We start from the raw sequence: 15,864 nt of genomic DNA, 5'->3' as shown, positions 1-15,864 counted from the left end.
GAATTCTATGTGGACCCTGAGTCCGTATGATTATATTTGTAAGAGATAATTATTGTATACATGTAGCCGGTAGTGTCAGATAGATATATGAGAACTTGTTGTTCGACCAATCTCTCGGAGAAGGAGAGGTGGTCGATATCACTTCTCTCTGTATGCATATATGTTCATGACGATCTTCTGTTTCCTTCGTTTGCTTACTAGCTAGCCAGCGTGTCTAGTCCTCTCTATACGTATGTATAGTATGTAGCGTAGACCAAGCACGGACATAAGAGAGGACACTTCTCTCTATTAATTATACCTAGCTAACACAATATATGAAACACCTAAATTAACCCCCCAAAACCCCCAACCCCCCCTTTCAAAAAAAACAAAAACCCCAGCCACAGAAATGCTGACGCGTGGATGCCTATTGGTCCCGGTTGGTGCCACCAACTGGGACCAAAGGGTCTCCTGACTGGGCTCTGGGCACTGCCCACGTGGAGGCCCATCAGTCCCGGTTCTGGATTGAACCGGGACTAAAGGGTCGGGCCATTAGTACCGACACTTTAGTCCCGGTTCAGGAACCGGGACTAAAGGCCCTTACGAACCGGGACTATAGGCCCTTTTTCTACCAGTGGTTATGGCTCATCGTCAATCCTGTTGAGGCAACATTTCTGTCTGATGCTATAATGCACGATGGCATTGTTTACACGGTCGACGCACAGATTGGCTGCCTATACTGGTGGAATCTATCGTCGTGTAATTGTTCTATCTCATCTCATCTTTACCTTATGAATACGACTGCCTGTTCATTGTTACAAATTTAGAATAGATAGTATGTCTATAACCACATCATTGCTATATGTTCCTCTCATTTCCTAGATTTTGTACACATGTTATTGTTAGAGTTGATATGAGAACAATTGGCATCTAATGATTGTTAGAATACATATTATGAGCATAACATCATGATTGCTATATGTTAATCTCATTTCCAAGATTTTTATAACAACGCATATTATTGCTTAGAGTTGATATGAGAACAGTAGTAGTAAGTGTTATGGTAGAATATGAGTAGGCTCTGTCATAGCTGTTTTCCTCTCATTGTTACATGATGTTTGAACCATGACATATTGCTAGAATATGAAAGCCATTTGCTTATTTTTTTTAACATGGGGTATGATTATGACCACGGCATTGCAATTCTCTGTCTATGATATGTGTCACTGTTATAATAATCTTAATTCCACACATACTCTAAACATGATTGTTTATTTTTGTCCTTTTGGTCTCCAATTTGAATTGTTGCAGCAGACGCAAATGCGCTGGCCTTCATGATTCCAGGACCTGGAATCATACCAGCCGATGGGTGGTGGTTTATCGCTCGTTCAGCTGATAGCGCTCATTTGATGCTCATTCGCACGTACCAAATTGACCAAACCATTACATCAAACCACATGCAGTACAATGCCTGGGGCGTTCGTGGCATTGATGGCTATGGCTGCTTCGTGTTCGAGAAAGATCTCAGCTCCGTTGGACCAGGCGTATTCAACTAGAGGCGGGTTTACAGCCTCGGCAACCACTCCATGTTCCTCGGGCTCAATTATCCGATCATCCAACCAATCATCGATCATATCACCAGCGATTATTACCGTGCTATGCAACTTCCATTCGCCAGGAGGGACTGTGTTTACACATCGCACCATGGGTTTCATGAATCACCATATCCAGAGATTCGTTGACACAGCTTGTTGCCAGATAATCTACAGTGTGTGAAAGGCATCAAGCTTCCATGCGATGGATGGCTTTTGTAAACCCGACATGCGGCGATGTGGTTCATGCCAACAGCAAATATGCACAACTTGATTCGTACTTATATCTAGACTGAGCCATGTATTCTGCTGCAATAGCACGACCCTCTTTTGTTGGATATTATGTATTGTTGTTAGTTTGAAGCACTCCTCTAGTTTGAAGGATAGATACCTTTCTGGGATCAAGTGCATCCTAACTCACCTGTGCAGGATGTACTGATAATGATGATGGAGATGTTGTGAAGTATATATCTATACCTACTATTAAAGGGAATAGATATTCTTGGTTTGGTTTAGTCCTTTACGTTTGGTTTACACACGTTAAACAATCTGGGCCAGTTACTTGTATGTTGATGGGCCTTTTATGGGCTTTTATAGAGAGACCATGAAAAATAATTGGGTCAAAATAAATCAACATTATGGGAATTGAACACAAGACCTCCTGTCTATCTCTTAGATGTAACAACCAAACACTTATGCACCTTTCATATTTACTAATCCCAACTCACTCTAAATATACAAGTGGCAGTCATCATGTTTATTTATTTATTTTTTGCGAGAAAAGGAGTTGATATTAAAACAGCCAAATTACTAGAAGGTCCACACAGAAAAGGAAATTACAACCAAGCCCCTCTGCAACCCGACTACACCGGCGTCGTGGACGAGCCGGTGATGCGTCGTTCGCTGCTACTCGCTGACGCCTTGGATCGAACGAGCCCCCGGGCGAAACGGGAAGTCTCCGATCAACGGTCCCTGAGGGCCTACACCCATGGCCGTTGTCGTTGTCGCACCGCTCGACATCGCCTTCCTTCTCGAGATCCTCAACCACCGGAATCGCCATCCCTCGATCTCCAGCACGGGGGAACCGTGCACGGCCTCTCCACCGAGCAGCGAGCACGAAGAAAGGAGCCGGTCCACCACGGAGCTCCACCGGAACTCACCACGGAGCGTCTAGCGGAGGGCGAGGGAGCTGCCGATTCGGCAACGGCGAGGTGGAGAGCCCGGTGTTCGCACAAATCGCCCTTCGTTCCTGTAGATGGGAAAGGGTGAGGTCCAAGGCTCATGTTTAGGGAGAGCTAATTAAGCGAATGAGCTAATAAAGGAAGGATTGTAGGCTTAAATATAATATTTAAATGAATGTGGCTAATTAAAGAAAGGATTATGAGTAAATCGGTGGAATAACTATTAGAAAGATTGTGGTCTTAATAAATTCTACATGAAGGATTTGAGGTAAAAAGGTAGGATAATTAAAAGAAAGGATCTATAGGCCTTAATGTGTTAGGGAAATTAAATTAGAAAAGGAAGGATTTGATTCCCGACTAAAACGGGTGAGGACTTCATGGTAATTAATGAAAGGATCATGCTTAAATGCCATTAAAAAGGATTGTATTTAAATGAAATCAGTGGGACATTACACCCCGCAAAGAAAATATGAACACGACTAAATTGCAACGTATTTTTTTATGTTCATTTTGTAGAAGGACGATGCTACGTTGCAACATGTTCTTAATAATGAATCCGATGTTGTGGGACATTATGCTTGTGCAAAACATACATTTTCCCCATTGCAACGCACGGGCATTGTGCTAGTATATATATATATATATATATATATATATATATATATATATATATATATCAAGTAGGCTTCAAGTGCGTACTCGTTAGTTAAACCTATGGTTAAAATGTGAGACTAAATACGACTAGTAAGTAGTACAGTAGCAGTACTAGTATACGTTGGTCAAATTATTCATCATGTCCACACATTGAATTGACGTGACAACACGCTGCGCGTGAGGTGACACAAGAATCCCGGCGGCGTGCTCGGGTATTCTGGACTTCAGATTTGGAGTACCATTTACTTAAAACAGTCGATTGATCATACATTGAGTACCATATAACTGGAATTAACCGATGCAAGTCGAAGAAGGATTGGCCGGTGCTGCCGGATGGCGTCAAGTTCGATCCCATGGATCAGGAGCTGATCGAGCACGTTGAGGCCAAAGTGAGTGCTGACAGCGCAAGATCTCACCCTCTCATCGATTTGTTCATACCAACCATCGACAGCGAGCACGGCATATGCTACACCCATCCTGAGAAACTTCCAGGTAAGACACCGATCAGCTGTCTACTTGCACAAACATATTCCTTTGTCTATAGCTCTATTTTTATTTTTAGACATAGACCTGGTGAAGCAATTACAATTTGACAGTTAATAAAAAGAGAAACAAGTGACTACAACATGCCAAAGATGTTATGAAAATGCTAACTACGTATACTAAAACATGTATTCGACAATACTGCAGGTATCACACTGGGTGGCCTAAGCAAGCATTTCTTCCAGCGCAATTCTAGGGCATTCAAAAGGGGCACGTGGACGCGTCGCAAGATACAGTCGGAGTGCGGCATGCACGCGATGTGGCACAACACCGGCAATACCTTGCCGATGATGGTCAACGGCCGACAGACGGGCAGCAAAAATGTTCTAGTGCTGCACACCAACAAGAACTTCGACCAGTAGAAGACCAACTGGGTGAAGCACCAGTACCACCTCGGGGACCTGGAGCAAGAGAAGGAGCGGGAGCTGGTCCTCTGCAAGATTTTCTACTAGACGAACGCTAGGGCCAGGAGTAAAAAGATTATAAGTTAGTTTGGTATTGGTACTTGTACTACCTTGTCATCCGCAAGTTGGTATTGTTGTTAACGATCTTTTGGTATGAACTTGGCATTTGCTTCCAACCATCATGCTGAGGGTCGACGTGGATATAAAGTGGAATCATTTGTTTCGAAACGAATTTTCAGGCACCTGATTTTTATTTGATGGGTAGCATAAGCATCTGCCGTTCAAATTCCCAGTTCTCCAAATTTTTCGAAACAACTGCATGCACTTATTATCACGATGAAAAAACAATATCCCTGCTGCATCCCAGTTATTAGTCCGTACTTGCATAATTCTCTCGTTTATTGAGCATGTATATTGTTTTTTCAGGTCGAGCAAGTTTCAACTAGGCTGTAGACTGCCCAGGCTTGGTTTTGTTTTTAACAGGCCCAAACCATGATGACAATGGGGCACAAAGATCCATCAGGTATCTTCTGGCCTCTCGCCCGTCAGCGTTAGTTATATTTTGTCTTACAACATCCGCAGGCAGTTTTTTTACTGAATCAAACACGGAGCCCAGTTCTATTTTCCTCTTGAAACGCATATCCTACATCCGTTTTCTAATCTCTACCTATAGTTTTACTAGTTCATATACATGTATCATTATATTGAAAATACATAAAATTCCCTTTTCATATTTACATCCTTATTTTTGTTGTTGTTTTCCCTCCTAGCGCTGATTTTTTACCACCGGTTTTCCCTTAAATCAACTCAATTGTCCCACATCTTATTTGCTTACAAAAACAAAAATGATTTTTTTGGCAAATCAATAAGTTCTTAAAAAATGTTTATCATTTCGGGATTACAAAAGTTCGGACTCCACCAAAATATGCAAAATAAGGTTGAACTTTTTGACCGTGGTCTTGGGAAGAAAATGGGCTGTAATAAATTACTTAAGAATTAGCAAATGGGTTGTAAATTATTAAAAAAAAATAGCAAATGGGCTCTATGTTGTGTGCCACAGATTTGGAGGCTGACTTGTGGGCCTACTAAGTTCATGCGTACACAAGGTTTCTCAAAAAAGAAACTTAGTCAACAATCGACTCTACCAGCGTCAGACCGTTAGATGTCAACCTAACGGCAATCGTGCTTCTTCAGTCTCTGATCTTCCTGCCCCAGCCGCCCAAACCAGCGCCGTTGGAACCGCCTGCTCCCGCCTCCTGTGGCTGCCTGTGCTGCCGAGCAGGCCTCACGGCCCCATCATATACTCATATCCCTGGCCTGTCTACCCCTCTACTCACCCACACCTCCTGTTATTTTCCGGCGGCGGCAGCCGAACCAGTCAACCCTCATACTCTCCACCGCGTGGGCAGCCACTGTGTGTCTTCCCCGGCTTCGTGTCGTTCCCTTCATAGGCCTCATCGTCGCCCATCGCCCTGGTGCTCTCGGCATGGCGTGGTCAACGTGATCAACGAACGACATCCATCGGAAGTGGATTGTACGTGGAGAGGCTGGCAGCTGGGTCCATGGCCGCACACAAGGAAATGCCTCCTTATTACGCGCAAAATAATGATTCCTCCACCTAACATCTGGGACCCGCCGGAAGGGCCTCTGTATTTCGTGAAAAAAATGTTCCCTCCGCTGACAGGTCGGACCCACCAACTATATCTTCGCACACAAGGAAGTGCCACCTTATTGCGCACAAAAAATGAATACCCCCTGCCAGCTGGGAACCACCACAGTGGGAGGCTGACTTGTGGGCCTACTAAGTTGACGGGGATGGAGGGCTTTGTCAACTTAGTCAATATATGAACGATTCTAGCTCTATTGACTGTATGATGTCCATCCAACGGCCGTAGTGCTTCTTCAACCTCTGGTCTTCTAGCTCCAGCCGCCCAAATCAGCGCCGGTCGTGCCGCGTGGTCCTGCCTCCCGTGGCCGACTGTGATGCCGTGGAGGCCTCACCGCCCCCTACTACTCCCACCGCTGGCCAGACCATCCCTCTACTCACCCACACCCCCTGTTATTCTGAGGCGACGGCAGCCTCACACCGTAACCAAACCAGTGAACCCTCGTACTCCTCTTCGTGTGGGCATCCACTGCCGCATCTTCCCTGGCTCGGCGTCATCCCCTTCCTAGGCCTCGCAGTCGTCCACTGCCTTGGTGCTCTCAGCACGGCGTGGTCAATGTGGTCAATGACCGACTTCCATCAAAAGAGTATTGTACGTGGAGAGGCTGACAGTTGGGTTCACGGCAGCTGCCAGGAAGTGTCTCCTTATTACGCACAAAATAATTATTCCTGCACCTGGGGACCCACCGGACGGGCCACCGTATTTCACGAAAAAACGTTTCCCCTTGACTGCTGGAACCCACCAGCTACATCTTCGCATGCAAGGAAGTCCGTCCGGGCAAAAAAACGATTCACCCCCTGACTTCTAGGACCCACCAGCTATATCTTCGCACGCAAGGAAGTGCCTGATAGTCGGGACCCACCTGGTCGAAGCGTACATAGCGTTGTCACTCTGGTCGCGAACGTGTACGTACATACTGGTTGATATAGAGCGCGCACGTGTCGTAGTAGAGGTGCGCATGTAGCATGTACACGTACGTACAGCGGCCAGTGTGCGAGAAAGAAAATACGGCCATGTACGTACATACGGGCGGGGTCTCGAACGCCTAATCGTGCATATGTATGGCCGGGGCTCGTGTACATGGCTGGGTCGGAATGGAGAAACTGCGTCGTCGTCGTGTTCATGGGGAGCCAACCGGCTAGGTCGGAGCGGAATGCGTCGTCGTGTTCACCGAGAGGGCTTGGACGGAACAGCTGATGGAAACGAGGCCCGGCGTATCGCAGAACGGAGGAAACGGCCTTGTGTTCGACCAGCCATGTTCGAAACGGGATCCTATTCATCGGGAGGGGTCTGGCGTACTGCAAAACGGAGGAAACGGGCCTCCTATGGTCGAAACGGGGTCCTGATGATTGGGAGGGGTGTGGCGTACCACAAAACGGAGGAAAAGGACTTGTGTTTTTAGCGCTACGGTCGAAACGGGGGTCATGTTCATCGGGAGGTGTGTGGCGTACCGCAAAATGGGACTCCACGGGATACTATTCATCTCCACCGTCGACCCCTCCAGCCTCCACGGGCTACTGTTCATCCACCGTCGACCTCCTCCAGCCTCCACCTGCAACTGTTCATCCACGGGCTCCTGTTCATCCAGCCTCCACCGCGCGCTACTCCACCGGCTACTATTCAACTAGCCCTCTCCACGGGCTCCTGTTCAACCACCCCTTGATGGGCTACTGTTCATCCAGCCCTCCACCGTCTACTGCTCATCCAGCCCTCCACGGGTTCGTCCTGTTCATCCAGCCCTCCATGGGGTCCTGTTCATCCAGCACCAACCGGCTCGATCGATTGGGGTCCTGTTCATCTAGAGGCAACACCACGGGGTCATGTCCATCCACCCCATCGGGAACTGTTCATCCAACCCCCCCCCCCCAGCAACGCTCACTATTCATCCAGAGGCAGCATCGATCGGCTTCAGTTAGCAGTAGTAGCGAAGGAATTGCTTGATCAGGTTCAGTTAACTGCCATCGATCGATCGCTCGGGTTCGGTAACGCATAGCCTACAGTGCAATCGCTCGGGTTCAGTAGGCGAACGCCTTGCACCCACGCGCGTGCATGTACGAGAGAAACGCGCAAACCTCCGTGCATCGCTCGGCCCCGACCACCTACCGTAACCAGGAACACCACGATATTTTCCTCGCCCTCGCTTCTACCATGGTTTTTTCTGTCACGGACGGCCCAAAGAATGTCATGCAGTTGCGTCTCCGGCCCGCCCAGGACGAAAAGCCCATTTTCTGTCATGATTTTTTGTCATAGAAGTAGGAGCCCACCACATCTATGATGATACCGGGTTTTGTCACAATTATCGTCATAGAAGTGTCATAAGTATGAAAAAAAATCCGTTCGGCCCAAAATGTCACGGATGTGTCTTTTTTTCTGTAGTGAACCCGAGAACGATAGTGGTAAATCGGTAAGAGACATCATAGATCGCACCATATGTAATAAAGTACAGTTACGACGTTTGGACACACCATTACTCTATGGTGTTCCAGGTGGCATGAGTTGTGAAACTTATTCCACATTGTTTTTAAATGAAGGCCAAACTCGTAACTCAAATATTTGCCTCCTCGATCAGATCGTAGAAACTTTATTTTCTTGTTACGATGATTCTCAACTTCACTCTGAATTTCTTTGAACTTCTCAAATGTTTCAAACTTGTGTTTCATTAAGTAGATATACCCATATCTGCTTAAATTATCTGTGAAGGTTAGAAAATAACGATACCCACCACGAGCCTCAACACTCATCGGACCGCATACATCAATATGTATTATTTCCAATAAGTCAGTGGCTCGCTCCATTGTTCCGGAGAACGGAGTCTTAGCCATCTTGCCAATGAGGCATGGTTCGCAAGCATCAAATGATTCATAATCAAGTGATTCCAAAAGTCCATCTGCATTGAGTTTCTTCATGCGCTTTACACCAATATGACCTAAACGGCAGTGCTACTAGTATGTTGCACTATCATTATCAACTTTGCATATTTTGGCATCAATAATATGTGTATCATTGTGATCAATATTCAGTAAACCATTTACATTGGATGTATGACCATAGAAGGATTTATTCATGTAAACAGAACAACAATTATTCTCTGACTTAAATGAATAAGTGTATCGCAATAAACATGATCCCATCATATTCATGCTCAACGCAAACACCAAATAACATTTATTTAGTTCCCATACTAATCCCGAAGGTAGAGGGAGTATGCGATGGTGATCTTATCAACCTTGGAATCATTTCCCACACACATCGTCACCTCGCCCTCAACTAGTCTCTGTTCATTTTTGTAACTCCTGTTTTGAGTTGCTAATCATACCAACTGAACCGGTATCAAATATCGAGGGGCTACTTATGAACACTAGTAAAGTACACATCAATAACATGTATATCATATATACTTTTGTTCACTTTGCCATCCTTCTTATCCGCCAAGTATTTGGGGCAGTTCCGCTTCCAGTGACCATTTCCATTGTAGTAGAAGCACTCAGTTTCAGGCTTGGGTCTAGCTTTGGGATTCTTCATGGGAGTGTCAACTTGCTTGCCATTCTTCTTGAAGTTCCCTTTCTTTCACTTGCCCTTTTACTTGATACTAGTGGTCTTGTCAATCATCAACACTTGATGCTTTTCTTGATTTCTACCTTCGCCGATTTCAGCATCGCGAAGAGCTCGGGATTTTTTTTCATCCCTTGCATAATATAGTTCATCACAAAGTTCCAGTAACTTGGTGATAGTGACTAGAGCACTCTGTCAATCACTATATTATCTGGAAGATTAACTCCCACTTGATTCAAGCGATTGTAGTACCCAGACATTCTGAGCGTATGCTCACTAGCTGAGCTATTCTCCTCCATCTTGTAGGCAAAGTACTTTGTCAAAGGTTTCATACCTCTTAACACGGGCATGAGTCTGAAATACCAATTTCAACTATTGGAACATCCCATATGCTCCAAGTCGCTCAAAACATTTTTGAAGTCCCGGTTCTAAGTCGTAAAGCATGGTGGACTAAACTATCAAGTAGTCATCATACCGAGCTTGTCAAACGTTCATAATGTTTGCATCTGCTCCTGCAATAGTTCTGTCACCTAGCGGTGCATCAAGGACATAATTATTTTGTGCAACAATGAGGATAATCCTCAGATCACGGACCTAGTCTGCATCATTTCTATTATCATCTTTCAACTTAGTTTTCTCTAGGAACATATCATAAATAAAACGGGGAAGTTATATGCGAGCTATTGATCTACAACATAGATATGCAAATACTATCAGGACTAAATTCATGATAAATTAAAGTTCAATTTTATCATATTACTTAAGAACTCCCACTTAGATAGACATCCCTCTAGTCATCGAAATGATCACGTGACCCATATCAAGTAAACCATGTCCAATCATCACGTGAGATGGAGTAGCTTTCAATGGTGAACATCACTATGTTGATCATATTTACTATATGATTCACGTTCGACCTTTCGGTCTCAGTATTCCGAGGCCATATCTACATATGCTAGGCTCATTAAGTTTAACCCAAGTATTCTGCACGTGCAAAACTGGCTTGCACCCGTTGTATGTGAACGTAGAGCTTATCACACCCGATCATCACATGGTGTCTCGGCACGACGAATTGTAGTAACGGTGCATACTCAGGGAGAACACTTATACCTTCAAATTTAGTGAGGGGTCATCTTATAATGCTACCGCCGTACTAAGCAAAATAAGATGCATAAAGGATAAACATCACATGCAATCAATATAAGTGATATGATATGTCCATCATCATCTTGTGCCTTTGATCTCCATCTCCATAGCACTGTCATGATCACCATCGTCACCGGCTTGACACCTTGATCTCCATCGTAGCATCGTTGTCGTCTCGCCAACTATTGCTTCTACGACTATGGCTACCACTTAGTGATAAAGTAAAGCAATTACATGGTGATTGCATTTCATACAATAAAGTGACAACCATAAGGCTCCTGCCAGTTGTCGATAACTTTTACAAAACATGATCATCTCATACCAATTTATATCTCATCACGTCTTGACCATATCACATCACAACATGCTCTGCAAAAACAAGTTAGACGGCATCTACTTTGTTGTTGCAAGTTTTACGTGGCTGCTACGGGCTTCTAGCAAGAACCGTTCTTACCTACGCATCAAAACCACAACGATTTTTCGTCAAGTGTGCCGTTTCAACCTTCAACAAGGACCGGGCGTAGTCAAACTCGATTCAACTAAAGTTGGAGAAACAGACACCCGCTAGCCACCTGTGTGCGAAGCACGTCGGTAGAACCAGTCTCATGAACGCGGTCATGTAATGTCGGTCCGGGCCGCTTGATCCAACAATACTGCCGAATCAAGTAAGACGTTGCTGGTAAGCAGTATGACTATTATCACCCACTACTCTTTGTGTTCTACTCGTGCATATAACATCTACGCATAGACCTGGCTTGGATGCCACTGTTGGGGAACGTAGTATTTCAAAAAAAAATCCTACGATCATGCAAGATCTATCTAGGAGAAGCATAGAAACGACCAGGGGAGTGTGTCCACGTACCCTCGTAGATCGAAAGCGGAAGCGTTTAGTAACGCGGTTGATGTAGTCGAACATCTTCATGGTCCAACCGATCCAAGCACCGAACGTACGACACCTCCGCGTTCAGCACACGTTCAGCTCGATGACGTCCCTTGATCTCTTGATCCAGTTGAGGAACAGGGAGAGTTCCGTCAGCACGACGGCGTGGTGATGGTTATGATGAAGTTACTGGCACAGGTCTTCGCCTAAGCACTATGACGATATGACCGAGGTGTGTAACTGTGGAGGGGGGCACCGCACATGGCTAAGAGAAGACTTGGTGTGCCTTTGGGGTGCTCCCCTCACACGTATATAAAGGAGAGGGGAAGAGGAGACCGGCCCTAGAGGGGGCGTGCCAAGGGGGGGAGTCCTACTTGGACTCCCGATCCAAGTAGGATTCGCCCCCCCCCCCCCCCCGTTTCCTATTCCAACTAGGAGAAGGAGGGAAGGGGGAAGAGGCGAGAAGGAAGGAGGGGGCGCCGCCCCCTCCTAGTCCAATTCGGACCAGCCCATGGGGGGCGCGTGGCCACCCTTGAGGCCCTTCTCTCCTTACCCCTAAAGCCCATTAAGGCCCATTACTCACCCGGGGGGTTCCGGTAACCTCCCGGTACTCTGGGAAATACCCGAAACACTTCGGAACCATTCCGGTGTCCGAGTATAACCTTCCAATATATCGATCTTTACCTCTCGACCATTTCGAGACTCCTCGTCATGTTCGTGATCTCATCCGGGACTCTGAACAAACTTCGGTTCATCAAATCACATAACTCATAATACAAATCATCATCGAACGTTAATCGTGCGGACCCTACGGGTTCGAGAACTATGTAGACATGACCGAGACACATCTCTGGTCAATAACCAATAGCGGAACCTGGATGCTCATATTGGTTCCTACATATTCTACGAAGATCTTTATCGGTCAAACCGCATAACAACATGCGTTATTCCTTTTGTCATCAGTATGTTACTTGCCCGAGATTCGATCGTTGGTATCATCATACCTAGTTCAATCACGTTACCGGCAAGTCTATTTACTCGTTCCGTAATGCATCATCCCGTGACTAACTCATTAGTCACATTTCTTGCAAGGCTCATAGTGAAGTACATTACCAAGAGAGCCCAGACATATCTCTCCGATACACGGAGTGACAAATCCTAATCTTGATCTATGCCAACTCAACAAACACCATTGGAGACACCTGTAGAGCATCTTTATAATAACCCAGTTACGTTGTGATATTTGATAGCACACAAAATGTTCCTCCGGTATCCGGGAGTTGCATAATCTCATAGTCAGAGGAACATGTATAAGTCATGATGAAAGCAATAGCAATAAAACTAAACGATCATAATGCTAAGCTAACGGATGGGTCTTGTCCATCACATCATTCTCTAATGATGTGATCCCGTTCATCAAATGACAACACATGTCTATTGTCAGGAAACTTAACCATCTTTGATTAACGAGCTAGTCAAGTAGAGGCATACTAGGGACACTCTGTTCGTCTATGTATTCACACATGTACTAAGTTTCCGATTAATACAATTCTAGCATGAATAATCAACATTTATTATGATATAAGGAAATATAAATAACAACTTTATTATTGCCTCTAGGGCATATTTCCTTCAATTACTCCACACATCGGCCGCACAAAACCTGAAACGTGCAATTGATAACTTATCTGCCTTATACTCCTACCTTTCCTGCTAACCTATTTGCCAATTCCTTCTGCACATTCTTCAAATAAAATGTTATCACTGGGTTATACATATTTTCTAGATGGTTATTTAATGATATATTTTGTGCGAGCATGTTGATATTTTCCATTGTGTACTTCATGCTATTTAATGATATATGTTTTTTGTCACATGTCTTTGTTGGCTTCTGGAAATGACGATAATAATTAATAAGAAACCAGTGATTTTGTAACAGAGGCACATACTGATGGTTGATGAAAATGTTTCGCTAGCTGGTCCTGCGCATATGGAAATTTTGCGTATGTTTCTTGGGTGGTGCGTTCTAATGTGAGTACGATTTTCTATTTTTAAAATTTCAAGTATGATGGCGAACCAAATGGTGAATTGAGTGAATCATCACAGTAGAATTGGGTGTTGAATGTTTTTAGTTTCTCTTAACAGGACTGGGTGTTGGATGTTTTAGTTTCTCTTGAAAGAGTTTCGCCTTAGCATTTTCAAGTTAATCTAATGTATGTTCCTGTTATTAGAGTATTGATCAGCTCTATCATCCATGTTACTCGAATATGTTCACTCTTTTAAATTATGCTAGGTAAGAGTTTTTTCCTTTTCTATCTAAAGTGTAATTGCTCATGTTATGTCCTGTGAGCTTCATGGGCAAAACAAATTTGACCAATTTATGGTCTGACCTTTTTTATGGTCTTGTGTGAACAGGAAACACAAGATCAAGGAACATATAGGGATTTCCACCCAATTCAAGTGTGATGTTAGATCATTACTTTCTCTGGTCTTTCTCTGAGTCATCTTCGGGTTTTGGATTGCTTGCTCAGCTGGTTGTTAGTATAATCGGGCACCGTCATCCACTGATGATACCCCAAGAGTATTTCCTTCTGGACATGGGGTGAAAACTGTAAACGGGTCACAGGAAGTGCCACCTTGTTTTCAAGTTGATTCTATAGGTAAGAGAGCAATCCACAAGCTTGGTTTACTTGTGCCATATGGAATATATTAAGTTGATTTGTATGAAATGATTTAATTATTTAGTATCCATTTTCAATACATTTATTTATTGTCAGCTAACCATGTTTCATTGATCTTAGGACTTGGTAAAAAATAAAGTTGGAAGTAGTATTTCTTTTTGATGAATCATGATAAGAATTCATCTTTGATCATACACTTTTGTTGGTTTGAATCAACCAAAAATAAAGTGACCTAGCAAAATGCAGATTGCCAAGCATTCTTAAATTCCTTATTCTAGCCATGTATCATTAGGTTTACAAGTATGCAATCTGCATTAAGGTAGTTTTTTATGCGATTATCTAACTTTTCTGTTACTTTTCATTTTATTTTGTGGGGCTCACTTCTGAAGTATGGTCGAAGAACTGCTGTTAAGAAAGGTGGAATTAATTGTGTTCAGATTATTGATATGTGTATTTCATCATTTAATATTGCTTCAAAAAATACAGATGTATTTTGAATTTTTTATACTAGCGGGATTGTTACATGCTTGCAGATACATGTAGTTTTACTTTGGCTTGTGGTATTGATAATTTCTCAAAATTAGTTTCATACTTATGCACAAATATCATCCAGAAATGAGCACAATTTATATAATCTGGCTGGCACTCACCCATATATTGTATGTACAGAACTCATCATTTGCATAACACGGGAACATCGGTAACATATTTTGAGTTTGTTGACTTTGGCAGTTCTTCTCTGGTCTGATGAGCGTCATCTTCAGTCTATCAGAAAATAAAAGTTTACTCAAAATTATTATTGAACTGATTAATAAATTTGCCATTTGACTTCCATCTCTTCCCCATTGGCTTATTTTAGGGATGTTGAATATGGGTATTACTTCCATCTTTTCTCCCATGAATAGATAAAGCTTCAATAACTTAAGAGCCTATGTGCTGCTATGGTGTTCCACCAAATTGGTTATATGTGTGAACTTCCGCATGTAATTGTTTTTTGTATTTCTCATGCTTTGATTCACAATTAGCTTGGCAACGTACATCAATCAAGGTATGCTACTAATTTTTGGTTCTGTTTTGAATATATCATTATCCAACTCAAATAATGACTTCGTGTACTGTTTTCCTTTTTCTTTTTATGTTCTGTTTGAGGAGCACAGACATTCAACTCTATAGAGAGTATGCAATTAATAGGTATACATAAGCTTCTTTGTTCATTTCAAAATAAGTATTACAATTGCTTTAATGCGTATGGGTTCCAGAGGTATAAATTAGATGTGTGTATGGATGGTAGGTAAATTTCATGCAGTTATGCACTCAAAGAATGACTTCATGTACTGTTTTCCTTTTTCTTTTTATGTTCTGTTTCAGGAGCATAGACATTGAACTCTACAGAGAGTATGCAATTAATAGGTATACATAAGCTTCTTTGTTCATTTGAAAATAAGTATTACGATTGCTTTAATGCGTATGGGTTCCAGAGGTATAAACTAGATGTGTGTATGGATGGTAGGTAAATTTCATGCAGTTATGCACTGAAAGAATAACTTCGTGTACTGTTTTCCTTTTCCTCTGTTTCAGGAGTATA

The sequence above is a fragment of the Triticum urartu genome, chromosome 2 (genome assembly GCF_003073215.2).
Source record: "Triticum urartu cultivar G1812 chromosome 2, Tu2.1, whole genome shotgun sequence".
NCBI classification, from domain to species: domain Eukaryota; kingdom Viridiplantae; phylum Streptophyta; class Magnoliopsida; order Poales; family Poaceae; genus Triticum; species Triticum urartu.
The sequence above is the reverse complement of the archived record's forward strand: the minus strand, read 5'-3'. Positions refer to the sequence as shown.